General features: G+C 45.1%; 2 long non-coding RNA genes across 2 annotated transcripts; one reads left to right on the forward strand and one right to left on the reverse strand.

Moving 5' to 3' along the window:
• Positions 1–1,124: 1,124 nt before the first annotated feature.
• LOC108586751 lies at positions 1,125–12,176 on the reverse strand. The gene is made up of 4 exons (XR_002523090.2): positions 11,113–12,176; positions 9,598–9,688; positions 3,411–3,601; positions 1,125–2,233 (listed from the first exon to the last, which is right to left on the reverse strand). It is a non-coding gene; the product is annotated as an uncharacterized LOC108586751 (long non-coding RNA).
• On the forward strand, positions 9,642–14,500 carry LOC116275797. Its single transcript, XR_004185121.1, has 3 exons — positions 9,642–9,699; positions 11,720–11,741; positions 14,080–14,500. It is a non-coding gene; the product is annotated as an uncharacterized LOC116275797 (long non-coding RNA).
• The last annotated feature ends 2,691 nt before the right edge of the window (positions 14,501–17,191 follow it).

Below are 17,191 nucleotides of genomic sequence, written 5' to 3' on the forward strand. Positions count from 1 at the left end.
CTCCCTGGAATTCAGCTTGACTTCTCTTTTCCTTGGATGACTGGGCTTTCCAAGAGGACACTGGCTAGAGGCAGGTGGTTGAGCAAAGACTTTGTGAGAAGATCATGGCCTATTTTCCATCCAGCCATCAGTGCCCTATTTTCTATTTAGCAGAACACTGAAAGCAGGAAAGCAGTAAGAATAATTAGCACGAAGTCAAACCTCTTCTGGCATTCTGCTGGGAGTGGAAGGGCAAGGAAGGCAAGGGGCAGTTCTGACATGGTGGGGGGGAGAGGGTTCAGATATTGGTCTTATTCAGATACATCCGAAAGGCAGGAGGATGGGCTAGATGACCTCTCAAGGTCCCGTCCATTCTGAGATGTTCACTGCCACTGTGTCCTCACCCCTGTGAATCTGCCTCCGGCCTCTTACTCTGAAACCTCCAGCCTTATGTCCTCCCTGAGTTGGCCAGGGAACCTTTTCCCCTCCTGATTATAAAAATAGCACATACTTCCTATTACGAAAAGTTTGACAATTTAAAGAAGCAGGAAAATATGATATCCACAATTCAGCTATCCAGAGGGAAGCATGCTTAACATTTTAGACTATTTTTCTCCTAGTCTTTATTCTATGCATATATATTTGCAACTCCTACAGTAGGCTTCTTGCTGTAGTATTCTGGGAGGATGTGTCAGGAGATCGGCCGCCCTACCTCCAGGTAGCTTGTCCCCAGTGGATGGCTGCTTCCCTCATCCAGTGGCTGCCAATGACGGAGCTGCTTTGGCTCACCCCAACCAAGTAGGCAGTGGGAAAGCCTTTCTCTGCAGTAACTCAGACCTTAAGGGAGGTTTCGCTTTGTCAGTGAATGAAAACAGGAGACTGGGCCAGGTGTGGTGGCTCATACCTGTAATCTCAGCACTTTGGGAGGCCGAGGCGGGCAGATCATTTGAGACCAGGAGTTCGAGACCAGCCTGGTCAACATGGTAAAACGCTGTTTCTACTAAAAATACAAAAATTAGCTGGGCATGGTGGTGGGTGCCTGTAATCCCAGCTACTTGAGAGTCTGAGGCAGTAGAATCGCTTGAACCCAGGAGGTAGAGGTTGCAGTGAGCCGAGACTGTGCCACTGCACTCTAGCCTGGGCAACAAAGTGAGACTCCTTCAAAAAAAAAAAAGAAAGAAAGAAAGGAAAGGAAAGGAAAGAAGGGAAAAAGAAACAGGAGACTGTCTCCAGGTCTCACAGAATTGGAGTCCTATTCGGGAAAATGGGAGGATGGAGGCAGGTATCTCACGAAGTCCCGCGGACCCGCACAAGGTCTCCTGCATGGATCTCTTCCCCGTCTCCCCTCTTCCTGTTTCCTTTCTAGCTTTTCACCTCTTTCTCCTCAGTAGCTACCGCTTCAGGAGAGGAGAGGTGGGATCTCTGGGAAGGACGGTGTGGGGAGGAGGGGCTCCCTGAGGTACAAGGCAGGAGGTGGGGAAAGGAGGACTTCCGCTTAAACTGTAGCTGCTTCACTCAATGGTGCATCTAAAATAAAACATATTTCATTCTCCAAAAACTAATCTTTTCCCGGAAAGAAAATACAACCACACAAATATTATTTGGCCCACATAAGAAATTGATATTCCTCCTATTACTCTACTCATAACTCTGTTTCCTGTGAGCAAACACACTGCCCTTATTAGCCCAAGAGAACATTTACATCCTCCCTGTCCAAGGTCAGATGACAAGAGACAAAACAGCATATTGTACTCAAGTTACCGACTCCTTTAATCACTTGGAAGGGAAATAGGGGTGGGTGTGGGATCTTGGGGAAGGCAGGGTAAGAAGTCTCTTTTCACTTGATCACACATATTTTTAATGTACATGAAATTACACAGTTTTTGTGTTTTTTCACGATATCATAAGCACTATCCCCCAAGTTTTTAAAAACTCCCTAAAGATGCTGTCTTATCTGAGCACGCTTGCAAATGAATGCATACTATTCCATTGTAGAGCACAGCGGTGGTTCTGTGATTTTAGGAACAGAGGTCCTAACAGACCAGAAGACCTCATTTTATTCTTGCTAAAGTAAATCCTTAAGATTTCCCAATAGCTAGCTTAGTAATTGCTGGTAATTTTCCAAAGACATCACTGATAAGGAGCAGCTTCTGTTAGATGACTGGAAATATTGCCCTGGTTGTCAAAGCTGTGTGAAGAAGGCACTGGGGCCAGGTTTGGCAGTAACCACGTAATCGGAGTCAAGAAACATAGCCTAGGAGAAGACACAGTATTGATTCCACAGCTGTCAGTCTATCCCAGGGAACAGAACTGAAGATATTTCATCCTGTACACAGGCAGGCAGCTGTGTTACTGCACAAGAGTGGACAGACCTGGAGCCAGCACATTCCTAACTTTGAATTCTGATCATCTCTGAGATTGTGTAGCCCTCAGTTCTCAACCCTGGTTGTACACTAAGGGGGGAAAAAAGTCAGTACTCAGGACTTACTGCAGACTGATTAAAGAAAAGAATCAGAGATTCCCCCCTTTGGAGAATCTGAGAGATTTAGCTCTCTGTTCAATTTTCGTAGTTTGGATGACCTGGAAAGCCTTTGTGGAGGCAGGGACTGGGCTCTACGACTTCTGTTAGGTCCCCTTTCCCTCCCTGTGTTCCTTAGCCAGGACTTCGCAGGAAACACTGGGATATCAACAGTTCCGGCCGGGCGCGGTGGCTCAAGCCTGTAATCCCAGCACTTTGGGAGGCCGAGACGGGCGGATCACGAAGTCAGGAGATCGAGACCATCCTGGCTAACCCGGTGAAACCCCGTATCTACTAAAAAAATACAAAAAACCAGCCGGGTGAGGTGGCGGGCGCCTGTAGTCCCAGCTACTCGGGAGGCTGAGGCAGGAGAATGGCGTAAACCCGGGAGGCGGAGCTTGCAGTGAGCTGAGATCCGGCCACTGCACTCCAGCCCGGGAGATAGAGCGAGACTCCGTCTCAAAAAAAAAAAAAAAAAAAACAAAAGTTCCACCCTGCGTTTTGCACCCAGTTTTCTTGTTTTTGTTTTATCTTGAGATCTCATCATCAGGGAGGCTTGGTGAATAGGCCGGAAATTTTGGAACCACAACTTGGCTTCTGACTGCCTCAGGCCTTCTTGAAAGTTTCCAGCAGTCAAGAGTTTCATCCAGATATCTGCAGGGGACCTTCAAGGGAACAGCTGGGAAGCTCATTGCCCCATTAGGACTCCCTATGACCTTCCCAGAGGGCCCAGCCACACAGATGCAGCCTGGAATGTGGCAGGAAGCGACAGAACAGGCAGGAAGCCCAGCTCCACGTTACATCGTTACATCGCAAGCAGCCTCCAGCGCCAGCCCTGAAATATCCCATTTCTTCCTGATCCACCCCCACTCCCAAACACACAGCGAACCAGCCAGTAAGATTCAGCAGTTACCTCTGAAATGCGTCTTGGATCTTCTGTCCTAACACCAACTCCCCAGCGCAGGAGCAATCTCCTAACTGGACTTCCAACCTCCAGTCTCTCCACCTCCAGCCCATTCTCCATGCCATGGCCAACATGATCTTACCAATCTAAGATCTTCTGGTTTGAAGATGGCATAAAGTTAGTAATCCTCCTTTCATTTTCTGGAAGTAATCCAAAAACAAAAAGGACTTGAGAGATAAAAACACAAATTCCATTTTTAGTAAAAGTAGCAGACACCTAAACCACAAAATAGATGTAAGAGTTGCCAAAAGCAATAGAGCTTCAGCAGAGATGTTGCGGGAAGAAATAGAGCAAGGATGCTGTGCTGCAAAGTTTCCGGGACAGCCTGAAAAAGAATCCTCCAGAAGGGGAGGGGCACACCTGGATGCGGAATGCACAGAGCCCTTGTGTGCAGCAGCAGAAAATGGGTGCAGGTGCTGTGGCCTGAGCTCTGCTGGCTCAGGACTCAGACAAGCCATAGTTGTAGGAAATGGTCTGTTTCTGTGGCAACAGGGGAGGAGAGACTTTGCCTCGGGGAATCTTCACCATTGGTTGGAAAGAATTCAAGGCTTAGTGAATTTACATGAACCCTGGGTCATAAGGAAAATTTAGCCAACCTGGAAGACAATCTTGGCCTTTCTCACACCTGAGGTCCACGGGGAAGAAAAACATTACCTGCTTCAATAATGAGTAACATATACAGAGTTTTGACAAGAAACAAAGGAGGAAAAAAAAAGAAAAAGCAAACAGCAGGTAAAGAAGATTCATCAAAAAACATTGCCATGGAGCAGATGAAAATTTTAACGAGAAAATTAAGAAAACATAGCAAAGTAATTTCTCCCACAAAGAAAACATACACATGAGAGATGAGGGAAGAGGTAATGAAACAGTGGGAGGACATGAATCCTTAGCGGCCAGAGCTCGGGGAAGAAGTGAAAGAAAAAAACAAAACTATCCAACCTTCACTCTTAAAAAATTAAGCCTCAAATCTGAAGCAGTAAAAGGGGAGCACATACTGTGGAAACTCAGTGAGAGATAGTGAGAGGAATAAGAAAAGGAGGCAAATTAGATGAAAATAAAGAATTAGAAAACAATAGGTATATTTGAAAGGCAAAGAAGATTTAATTCTATATGCATTAAATATGTCTGAAAGGGGCCCGGCATGGTGGCTCACGCCTGTATTCCCAGCACTTTGGGAAGCCGAGGCAGGCGGATCACTAGAAGTCAGGAGTTCAAGACCAGCCTGGCCAACATAGTGAAACCCCCGTCTCTGTTAAAAATACAAAAATTAGCTGACGTGGTGACGCACACCTGTAGTCCCAGCTAGGGGGAGGCTGAGGCTGGAAAATCACTTGAATCCAGGAGGTGGAGGTTGCAGTGAGCCGAAATCGTGCCACTGTACTCCAGCCTGGGCAACAGAGTGAGACTCCATCTCAAAGAAAAAGGAAAACAAAATTCTGAAAGGGCACACAATAAATTGATAATATCAGTTGCTTCTAGGGAAGAAAATGGGGTTGGCCATGAGGTAGAGTGGAAGGGGTGGAAGAAGGGCCAGGGTGGAAGGGAGATTTTTCACTTTTGTGAAACTTTTTTTTAAAGTTTTGACTTGTATGAACATATTAGCTCATCAGAAACATTCAAATTAAGCAATACACACCCTGCCTCCAACACACACACACTTTCACTATCTGATTATGTTACTGTCTGTTTAAAACCCTTCCATTGTTCTCATTTCTCTTAAGATAAAAAGCCCACATCTAAAAATGGCTTATTGGTATAGGATAATCATATAATTTGTTGTCCAACAGGGCACTTTAGATCAAAAAGACACACCACAGATGTAAGCTGGGTCTAAGGCCATCTACTTATAAGGCAGGCCATGAGCTGGCCCTTGTTTCCATCTCCAGCCTCATCTGTCACCTTCCAGCCCACAGGCTCTAACTCCAGTCTTACTGAGCTATAAGCAGCCACCCTCTTCCCTCTACACCTCTCAGCACAAGCTGTCCCCTCTGCACAGTACTTTCCTTCTTCCAAGTCTCCCTACCCCCTACTGTTTGGCTTCTTCTGTATATCCTTTGGGTCTGATTTACCTTATGTATTTAATCAGTTCTAAAATGCATGCTCTGACCAGGCACAGTAGCTCATGCCTGTAATCCCAGCACTTCGGGAGGTCAAAGTGGGAGGATTGCACGAGCCCAAGAGTTCGAGACCAGCCTGGGCAACATAATGAGACATTGTCTTTACAAAAAGTTAAAAAAAAATTATGGTTGGGTGCAGTGGCTCCTGTCTGTAATCCTAGCACTTTAGGAGGCTGAGGCAGGTGGCTCACTTGAGCTCAGGAGTTTGAGACCAGCCTGGGCAACATGGCGAAACTCTGTCTCTCAAAAAAAAAAAAATATATATATATATATATATATATATATATATATATATATAAATAAGCTGGGCGTGGTGGCATGTACATGTAGTCCCAGCTACTTGGGAGGTTGAGATAAGAGAATCACTTGAACCTGGCAGACAGAGGCTGCAGTGAGCTGAGATCGAGCCACTGCACTCCAGCCTGGGCAGCAACAGAATGAGACCTTGTCTCAACAACAACAAAAACTTAAAAACAAACAAACAAACAAAAAAGCCGGGCATGGTGGCTCATGCCTGGAGCTCCATCTACTCAGGAGGTGGGAGGATCACTTGAGCCCACGAGGTTGAGGCCGCAGTGAGCTGAGATTGCGCCACTACACTCCAGCCTGGGTGAGTGCCAAAGAGAAACCCTGTCTCTCAAAATAAATAAAATAAAATAAAATAAAATAAAATAAAATAAAATGCACATTCCTCACCTCCCTACCACCCCGTTACATTTTCACATCTCTGAAATTAAAACAGGTCTTAACAAAATCCACGACATGTCATGGTTCAATTGGTAGCATTTTTCTTAGTGCTGAACAAATAAATGATGCATCTTACAACAGAAGGCATCTTGAATTTGATGACCTGTGTTATCACACTGCACTAGTTCCATGGCTAGCTTTCCACTCGCTGGGAAAGCTAGTCATTGAGGGCAGGACTGTGTGTTATTTTTCACTGGGCTCCCACTGGCACTTACTGGAAAATGCTAGTTCCGCGATAAACATTTTCTGAATGTGCATAAATAAAAGCATGCAGTTTAATCAACTTTTCTGAAAATACTTTGTATCATTTTCTATCTAGGCCCTATAGCTTCATTGGTGACATAAAACTTGCAATGAAGCAGAAAATTTCAGAAGAAAAATTTGTTTAAGGGTAGGGGGTTTGCTCTCAGACATTTCTGCACATTTTCCCCCTCAACATTTCTGGTTTGCTCTGGGTCTTCAGATCTCCTGAAGACTCTTGATGACTGAATGAAGGCAATCAAGTTCCATATAGAAGAAGTCTTTATGTTTTTAAAAGCAGGACTTTAGATCTATAAAGGGAAGTGAAATAAAATTATTTGTATTTTCTTTCAAAGTTTCAATCTCACTCTTAACTTGGTTCACAAAGCAGAAGCGACAAATACAAAACAGAAATTCATTTATTTATTCAACAAATATCCACAGATTTCCCACTATTTGCTTGCATTCTTTTCCATACTGAGAACATCCCAGTGAATAAGACAAGGTCCTTTCCCTCTTGGAGCTTACACTCGAATGATGGTTGAGACACAATGATGTACATACAAATTTAAAACATAATATGTCAGAAGCTGTGACTGCAATGATGACATGCGAATATACCATTTTATTACACCTGCGGGTCCCCAAGCTTATCTGATCAAAACTACTACAAGGGAGCTCATTAAAATTACAGATTCTTGGGCCCCTGCCAGCCCCACTGAATCAAGATCTACAGCAGAGAGGCTGGGGCGAAACTATTTTAGGGAGTGCTCCAGTAATTCTTGTGATCACTGGACACCTAGGCTGTGTCAGAACTTTTGAACTTTGGCTGCAAGCTAGAATCACATGGAGAGCTGTGAGAATATGTGATGCTGGATCCCTTTCCCATCAGTTCTGATTTCATCCATCTGGGATAAGTCCTGCATCTGTATTTCAAAGCTCACCAGATGATGCTAGTGGGCAGCCAGGGTTGAGAACCGAGGGCTACACTGCCTCAGGGATGGTTGGAGGTCAGAATTAGCAACTTGCTGCCCACTCCTGCTCAGGAATCAGGAATCAGGCTCTTGTATGCAGCTGCTTGCCGTGCCCAAGATTAAATATCTTTAGCCTACACCCAGGGACAGACGGGCAGTTAACCCAGGTACTGCGTCTTCTGCGTCTGGCTTTATAGCTTTGCCTTGGATGTAGCTCTTCCTTGGATATGCTTCCTGTACAGAGCCAAGTCTGAGAGGTAACCCTACTGTAACATTTCAGCTGGGCCTGGCCTCAATACCCAGCTGTGATAATCTGATGCAACACTTCCAGTCACCTAGCACAAGCCATTCTCTCTTAGCCATTTCTTTGGAACATCCCCAGTGTATAATTTCCATTAGTAACTTCATTTTGAAATCCCATCAAGCCTACCAGCTGCTATGCAAGGAACCCAAAATGCAAACACTCCAACAGTTCCCCTTTAGAAAAAAAAAAGAAGAAAACATTTTCCTTTTTCAGCTCAAAAATTTCCAAAATCATTATGTCACTCCACCTGGCCTCTGAGGGAAGGAGAAGAGGAAGACAAGATGAGAGTCCCAGGAAACCCTGGCATGAGAAGCACTGTCATTCTCTTTTCCTACGACCAGCCCCTGAAGTCCCTACCACTCTAAGACATTGTATCCTCACTGGGCACAATAGCAGGGTTTTTCTTCCCCCAGAGTTAGTGGGGTGCTATGGAAAATACTCAAGTTCAGGCCTCAGTTGGAGATGTGTGACTTCTGTAAGCCTCAGTTTCCCCATTTGTCAGTTTTGTTGTGAGGATTGGAGGCAACATAACTAAAGCAGTAAGCACGGCACCTTGCACATAGTAGGTAGCTATGATTGTTATTGCATCCTCTCTGCCTTTTGGTATTTTTCTCCTAGATAAAGGATTATGCTGGGATTTTTTTATGTCATTGCTCAATGAGCTGGAAAAGGCAGCCCTGCTGATTAGAATGCTGGTTTGCAGGAAACAGAGTGGTAGTGTTGACATTTGCAAAAAGCTTTCTTGCTAAACTTTAAACACTTGGCAGATCTAATCCTGCTGGCATTGCCTGTTAGTGATATTTCTATGGCTATAACGGACATGCCGAGTTCAATCAGACACCCAGGGAAAGGGCAGGATAATTGGTTTCCCTCAAGTTTCCAGCAAAGTTACGTAGACACACAGTCCATTTTAGCATGGAGGGAACTAATGTGTATTGAGTATTACCTGTCTAGCACATTTGGAGGTGCTCAATAAAGGCTGAGAAGCTGAATATATATACTGTGATGGAAAGAATGTACTGCAGAAGCCAGAATGGACTACGCACTTTTATTCTGTGCTATGTGTTTTGCTATGAATGGTTAATTTCAAATATTGATGTATTTATTTGAGCAAAGGGTGTGCCAGTCCACATGCTAGGTTCTGGGACCATACCTGTAAGCAAAACAGAAAAGGTGTCTCGACCTTCTGAGCCCTCAGCACAGAGAGGGTGACAGGGAAGAAACAGGGGTATTCTCCTACTCTGTGTGCTAAGTCTCCTGTGATGGAGAAAGCACTGAAGGCATCTAACCCAGTCTGGACTGAAAGCTAGGAGTGGGAAGTGGAAATATATGCTGGCTCTGGAGGTGCCAGGCAATGGGAAACTCAGGGAAGGACCGAGCTTCAGAGGACCTGGAAACAGGTTAGCCCGCCGGTGCAGGAAGAGGGGAGAGGCAAGGTGAGGAGATCCCGACTGGCTTTGCAAACCTTACTGGATCTTCTGCTGGGCAGGCTAGTGTGCTGCAAGGCAGGGGCTTGTCGTTGCTATTAAAATAAATTTATAGAGGAAAATCGGCTTTTTGGTAAAATTCCATTTAAAGTTTTTTTGTTTTTGTTTTTGTTTTTAAATTACATTGATGGAGAGAGTGGGTCTTATAATTTTAGGGCCTCCAAAGGTCTTAATCAGGCTCTGATGGTGAGCACATTAGGGCAATGGGGAGTTACTGAAGCATTAGCAAGAGGGTGGCGAAAATGCCCTCCTTTCTCTTTGTCTTACCACGTTCCTGAGGATCTCAGTTCAGTAAGCGCAAACGGGCGGGCGTGGCTGCGGAGATGGAGACCATCCACTTCCTGGTTTTCCGCTCAGCCTGCGGGAAAGGTAGGGAAAGACTTGGGGACTTGGTTGCTCCCTGGGCTTGGCCCGCCAGTTCAGCCTTGGCTTCGGATCCAGGGTCCCCCACCCAAGCTCCCGTCTCTGGGGAGGCCCAGGCAGGGCGAGGGCTAGCGCGGTGATCGGGAGGCTGGATCCTGGAGAGACAGGAGCCTGCTTTCCCGCCCCGAGAGGCCACGACCTCGTAGGCTTGCAAACCGAATCAATCCTCTCCGTGCCACCTCCTCCAGTATCTTGTTTGTGCCCTGGACTCGATTCCTCCCTGGGGATTCCTCCCTTTATGCAAAATCTGCTGGGACCTCCCGCGCCTGGGGACTCCCGGAGCGGCGTGCTGTCCCCACCAGGCGCTCAGCGCAGAGCGCCCCGGGCAGCGAGAGCGCTCCCTGCACCCAGCCCTGCTCCGGGCTCCGCACCGCGGCCCTTTTCTTAGGTTGTACACACTCCCTCCCTTGCACGTTCCGAAAGCTGAGCATAGGTCCTGCGGGAAAAGGCGAGCATGGGGTCGGGCAGTTCCCAACGTTCTCCTCCACGGCCCACCTCCGAGCACCCTAGGGGCAGTCTATGCTGAGCAAGCGAAAGGCCAAAGCGAGGAGATTCCTCGTTGTTAGTTTAAAACAAAGTGTCTGTTTTCTATGTTGGGATGTTAAGGAAAAACAAACAGGTAAAATAAGATGCCTGTAGTCACGACTCAGTGGGTAAAACGCTGTTTCTGTTTAACCCCTCTTCCTTCCATCTCTGCTATCTGCCTGCCTCTCTCTCTTTTTATGATTTTCTTTGTTTTTATCACACAGGGAATACGCAAATGCATTTTCATTGTAAGAGGTTGAAACAATGCAGGAGATTACAAAGTAAAATGTGAACACCATATTGCAACTCCCCACCCCCATTCCACTTCCCTAGTCCCGGGTAAAACCACTGCCTGCCATTTGGTATGCAACATTCACTCCTATTCCACGCATTTACACGTATGTGAAAGTACACACTTGAGTATACACAAATATAAGGTTATTGCATGTATGCACATACGTACATGCATACATAACTTTTTTGCAGTTTTATGTCATGGAGACCATACAGTAAATGTTCCTCAGATTGTGGTTTTCATGTACTAATATGTCTTAAGGAGCTGTCAATGACAGAACATACAGGTCTTTTACACCATAGCTTGTCTCTTTCTAACAGCTGCAAATTCCAAACTGTGGATTTCTCATGGGTTATTTAACCTCCCATTATTGACATTTCTGGTGTTTCTTTTTTTAAAAAAATGTATTTTCTTTCTCTTTTTTGTTATTACAAACAGGAAGCAATGATTATTGTATTAGTTATTTACTGCTGCCTAACACAATACTCCAAAACGTAGTGGCTTAAAATTTTGTATAATAAATATTTATAATCTCTCACATTTTTTGCCAGTCAGGAATTCGCAGCTTCTTGGGTGGGTGATTTCTGGCTCAGTGTTTTGCATGGGCTTGCAGTCCAGATGCTGACTGAGGCTTCAGTCAACTGAGCCTTGACTAGGCCTGGAGGAGCTATTTGCTCTCAGGGCTGGCAAGTGGATGTGGGCTGCTGGTGGGAGCCCTTAGTTTCTCACCCATGTGGGTCTCTCCACAAGGCTAATTGAGTGTCCTCACCACATGGTGGCTGTTTCTATCATAGCCAGTCATTCAAGAGAGCAAAGTAGAAGCACAGGGCCTTTTATGACCTAGCCTCCGAAGTCACACATTGTCACTTTGGCCACATTCTATTCATTAAGAGTAAGTCATTAAGTATAGCCCTTTTGTGAAGGGAAGGGTATCAAAGAATTTGTGAACATAATTTAAAACTGCTAGTATTACCCTTGTGCATAATCTTTGTGTCGTTATGTGACTATTTCCTCAGAATACATTTCTAGAACTGGAATTGCTGGGTCTAGTGATATATGCACTTTGAACTTTGATAATTCCTCCTGTTTGTGTTAGAAACTGTCCATTGTCCCCCTAATATCCATTTTCTCTTTTCTTCCTTTTAGCAACGAATCTCCGGAGTTTCAGGTGGGTATGAGTAGAGAATATATTTTCTACCTCCCTCGCTGTGGACATGTAACTAAGTTATGGCTGATGGGAAGTACTGTGTGCAATTTCTGAATTAGATCCTTAAAATAAGCTGTTTGTTGTACTTCCGCTTTCCCCGTGGTGCAATCTATTCAGAGAACAGATGAGGTGGTGGGAGTCAGCTTCCACCAGGTGATGCAGGTAACACCCCTGGGGATGGTGGTACAATGTATAGAAAGAACCTGGGTCCCTGCAGAACCTTGTGGAGCCAAGCCAGCCTTCTTCCCAGGACTTTCTACTAGCTTAGACTTTTGTATGAGAAAAAAAAATGAAGCTTTCATCTTGTTTCAGCCACTGTTACTTACTGATGATTTGCCTCCTCAAAAACCTACCCAACAATGTATAAGTATCCATTTTCCCCATCCTTGCCCACACTAGATAGTATCAATCTTCAAAAAGTTATCAATCTGATGCCCCCCCCCCCCCCCCAACTTAGGACTTTATAATCTCCTTCACGTGCTGCTGCTAGGGGCAGGGTGAAGGACATTGATATAAAATTCAAGAAAAAACCTACCACAATCTGTATTAATAGAAAGCACGAAGATATAATGTTGCTTTTGAGAAAGAAACTACAATTTCAAAAGTACTCATACATGCCCCCCCCCAAAAGACTGCAGGGATGCTGTGCCTTCCCTCAAAGGCATTACAACCTAACTGGGAAAAGGTATCTGGACATAGACAACTAGCAGTACAGAGTGGAGCAGTCTGGCTGGCTAATTCCTGGTACTGACTCAGGGAGATTGAGGAGGGAGCTGTGATGGAGGACATTTAGCCTCCCAAAGTTAGTGGTTCATGCATTTCTTATGCTATTTGGGTGAGAAGCAGGGAGAAGGGAGTGGACTATCTGGGAGAAAGTTGTGCAGGCAAATGCTAAGGGTACAGGCTCTGGTGTTAGACTGTCTACATTCACATCCCATCCCTGCCACTTCACTCTGTTGGCACATACTTAGTGAGTGCCTTCTGCAAGCAAGATACTGTTGATGAGGCTGGGCGTTCCATGAGAAACTCTCCTGTAACTGGAGCTTCCCTTCAGAGTGCTGAGACAGATGACGATGGGCTGGGCTTCAGTTCCCTCACCTGGAGAGTGACGAGAACACCAGTACAAAACTCCAGGGCTATTGGGAAGATGGAATGAAATAGTACATGAATGAAATAGTACATGTAATGGGTCGCATTCACAGTGCCTGGAACACAACAAATGCTCGTAAAGGTAGGTGTTATCATTAAGGAAAGCCATGAAGGAGAAGGTCCCTAAAGCCCCCAAGGTTCCTTTCTGGGCCTTCACTGTTGACTCCAAAAAGTTTGTTTTAATGCCCCCGATACAGTGTGGATATTTCTCCCCTCCAAATCTCATGTTGAAGTGTGATCCCAGTGTTGGAGGCGGGGCCTGGTGGGAAGTGTTAGGTCATGGGAGTGGGTCCCTCGTGAATGGCTTGGTGCCCTCCTTGTGGTAATGAGTGAGTTTTTGCTCTATTAGTTAGAGTGAGATCTGATTGTATAAAAGAGCCTGGCACCTCTTCCTCCCTCTCTTGTTCCCTCTCCTGCCATGTGACCTGCCTGCTCCCCCTTTGCCTTCTGCCATGAGTAAAAGCTTCCTGAGGCCTCAACAGCAGCTGAGCAGATACCAGTGCCATGCTTATCCAGCCTGCAGAACCATGAGCCAAATAAACCTCTTTCTTTATAAACTACCCAGTCTCAGGCATTCCTATATAGCAATGCAAAATGGACTAATAGCACCCCCACCCATAGAAAAAAACTCCTGCTTTCATAAAAGATATCAGTTCTTTCTCACTGAGGTGAAAATGATTGACGTAGTTTGATGCACTACTTCTGTTGCATTTACACTTTAGTGGAGAATATACTATGTTTGGTTAAATCATAGGGATGAAAGTCTAATTATAAAATTTCAGGCATCAGCACAGCTAAACCAGGGGCATTTGGGCCAATTGAGGGTGCTTCACTGATGCTGCTGAAATCAACATTTTTAGGGAGCTGGCCCAGTCTTCTCTTCCCTTCCCTTTCTTCTCTTCCAGTCCCTTCTTCTCTCTCCTCTTCTGTCTCTGCTCCTCTGCCTCCCCTTTCTTTCTCTCCCTCCTCTTCCTCCTCTCCTCTGTTTCCTCTCTGTCTTTCCCTTGCCTAAATGGCTGTCTAAGTCCTGATGATTCAATGTGATTACGTTTCCATAGGCAGGTGTGTGTCTTGTTTAGTCACATTAAAAATAAATCACTTGGCCACATGCAGTTGATGCATCAATCTGTTACTTTCCTCTGCTTTCCAGGAACAGATTGCTCAAAAACCAAACGACTGTTGCGTGAAATGCGAGTGGGGAAAGGAGTGAGATGAAGGGAACAGAGCCCTTCCAAACTCGCCCTTCAGCCTTCCCACCCAATCAGAAAGGAAATCAGTCATGCCCACAATCCTGCCAATAACACAGTGTAGCGGCTACGTTCTTTGGATGAATGACAACGAGCTGTGGAAGAAATCTGGTTTGGAGAAGAGATGGGGGCTTGTGTTTACTGAACATCTACGGCAAATCAGGCCCTGTGCTTTCTTTTGCATCCGTTCTCTTCTAAAGGGGAATCAGGATCCTGGCTGAGGGACCCTGGACTATTTCACCTTCCAGGATCTCAGTTTCTTTAGACTAAAAACATGAATTCCTATTTTTTTTTTTTGCACTTTTTAAAAATTAAACTTTAGGTTCTGGGGTGCATGTGCAGAACGTGCAGGTTTGTTACATAGGTATACAAGAGCCATGGTGGTTTGCTGCACCCATCAACCCATCATCTACACTAGATATTTCTACTGATGCTATCCTTCCCCTAGCCCCCCAACCCCAAGACAGGCCCTGGTGTGTGATGTCCCCCTCCATGTGTCCATGTGTTCTCATTGTTTAACTCCCATTTACGAATGAGAACATGTGATGTTTGATTTTCTGTTCTTGTGTTAATTTGCTGAGAAAGATGGTTTCCAGCTTCATCCATGTCTCTGCAAAGGACATGAACTCATCCTTTTTAATGGCTGCATAGTATTCCATGGTGTATATATATGCCACATTTTCTTTATCCAGTCTATCATTGATAGGCATAATTCCTATTCTTTAAAAAAATTTTTTTTGTAGAGATGGGGTCTTGGTATGTTTCCCAGGCTGGTCTCAAACTCCTGGGCTCAAGTGATCCTCCCACCTTGGCCTCCCAAAGTGCTGGGATTATAGGTGTGAGCTACTGCACTAATTCATATTCTAATAATTCTTTTTGGCATCAGGGACAAGTCTTGGGGTTATTCAGACCTAGCTCCACCCTTTTGGGTAAATTACTTATCATCTCTGAGCCTCAGTTTCTTCATCTCTAAAATGGGGATGGGAATCAAGATCAAATGAAATAATGTATTTAATACACCTTTTTTAAATGGGCAACTAATAGTGATGGTGTTTAATCTTTCTTTCACAGTATGCACATTTTCACCCTCTTAGAGATTTTTAAAATATTTTTTATAGGTTGGAATGGTGGTTTTCCAGGTGGTAGGAATATATGTGTGTGTGTGTGAGAGAGTAAGTGTGTGTGTGTGTATGTGTGTTCTCCTTATTCCTGACGAAAACAGTCTGAGGAAGAGACAGCTGAGGTTTTTTTGGAGTAATCTTGGCACTAATGAAAATTGGACTCCATAAATGCTATTGGGCATTCAGTCAAGGGGTAGCGAGTATCCCAAGATGTTCCCTAGTAAATCAGACCTCCCTTAGTGAATCATATCACCCTTGTGTGATCCCCTCCCACACCGAATCTGAGCTGGCCTGTGACTTGCTTTAACCAATAAAGTGTGTTGGAAGTGACACTAAGTTGTTTGTAGTCTAAGTTTTAAAAATTCTCAAATCTTACACTTTTGTGCTTTGGGGATCCTCAAGTCACTATGTAAAATGTGCTAGAGAGGTCACATACAGAGACCAATGGAGAAGGAGAGACCTTGAGAATATATGGATAGAGGAAGAGAGGGAGGAAGGGAGGCCCAACTGTCCCAGCTTCACAACTGAGCCAGGCCTCCATCCACTCCCTTAAGGCACCAGCCAAGTGAGTGACTTATCCTGGATACTTCATCCCAGTACAGTCCCCAAATGACCACAGCCCCAGCTGCTACCATGTGCAACAGAAGAACCAGCCAGCTGATCCCAGTCAATCTATGGACTCACGAGAGATGATAGAATGGTTGTCTTAAGCTATTCACTTTTGGATTGGTGTATTACAAAGCAACAGATTATTGAAAAAGTCAGCAATATTTTTGAGCTTTCACTATGTACCAAATCATGGACTCTCATTAGGAGAGATACAGAAGAACTGCCCACAACTCCCCTCAGGAAGTTAGTTTGGGCAAGAAGATTGTACAAAGGCAAGTATAAAGATTCTAGACATTTACTAATCCACACACAAGTGTGTGCTTGGAAGTATGATGTAAACAGACTGTTTAGTGATGGGGTCATTGGGTTTGGGTTAGGGTTAGGAACACTCCTACAGGGAGAGAGTCTTGAGCTGGATTTTGAAGGAAAGTGCAGGTGATGGTTTAGAGAATGGCTGGGGTTGGAAATGGGGAGCATTGATAGTCACATAGCAATAAAACAGGAGCACGTGGAGTGGGAACTGAGAAACTCAAGTTTGATATCAGATGGATATAAAAACAATGGGTCTCAAAGAGGATCTTGCCAATCAGGTTCTAGGCCTGCAGCAGGGACTTCAAGAAAGCTGGTTATTTCATTATCTTCATTTTCTTCACTCCATTTGGTAAAAACATAACTTGCGAATGGCAGCATAATCCCTTTGTAAATGCCCCTGATTGTGGAGTCTCCTGGGGGAAACTTTCTCTTCAGCACCCATTGGAGGGGGCTCAGAAAGATGTGTATAACTTGTTTATATAGGACCCTTTTAGGCCTCCCCCAAGGACAGCCCCCAAGGGGCAGGGGTTATAAGGGCCCCTCTGTGTGACTGAGGAGAAGCAGAGACATAAGCTAGGGAAGCATAGCCCAAACCAGAGCTAATTGGTTGGTAGTTAGCAGGTTAATGGCTCACATCAGGGATGATGCAAGGCTGTAGTCATATGGCAGGAGTGACTTCAGGGTTTTCCCTTCTTTGCTTCTCTCCCTTCCTGGTGCTTGGTGGGGCTTTGAAGCTCTCCTGCCCGGGAAGATCTGGGTCATGCTTGAATCCTCAGCTCTGGGAGTCAAGGCAAGGCCAAAAGGTGATGACCTGTACTACAAAACGTGGACTCATAGGAAAATGAGCCATTCTGCCAGTCCCTTGAGGAACAGGGATGCAAGTACAAGTTGGAGGGGGCAAGGGGCAAGTGGTTCCAGCTCTGAGCAGAGAAAAACTGAGGGGAAAGGAAAACAGGTGGCTCATGACAGCAAC

Source organism: Papio anubis, chromosome 7 (genome assembly GCF_008728515.1).
Source record: "Papio anubis isolate 15944 chromosome 7, Panubis1.0, whole genome shotgun sequence".
In the NCBI taxonomy this organism is placed as follows: Eukaryota; Metazoa; Chordata; class Mammalia; order Primates; family Cercopithecidae; genus Papio; species Papio anubis.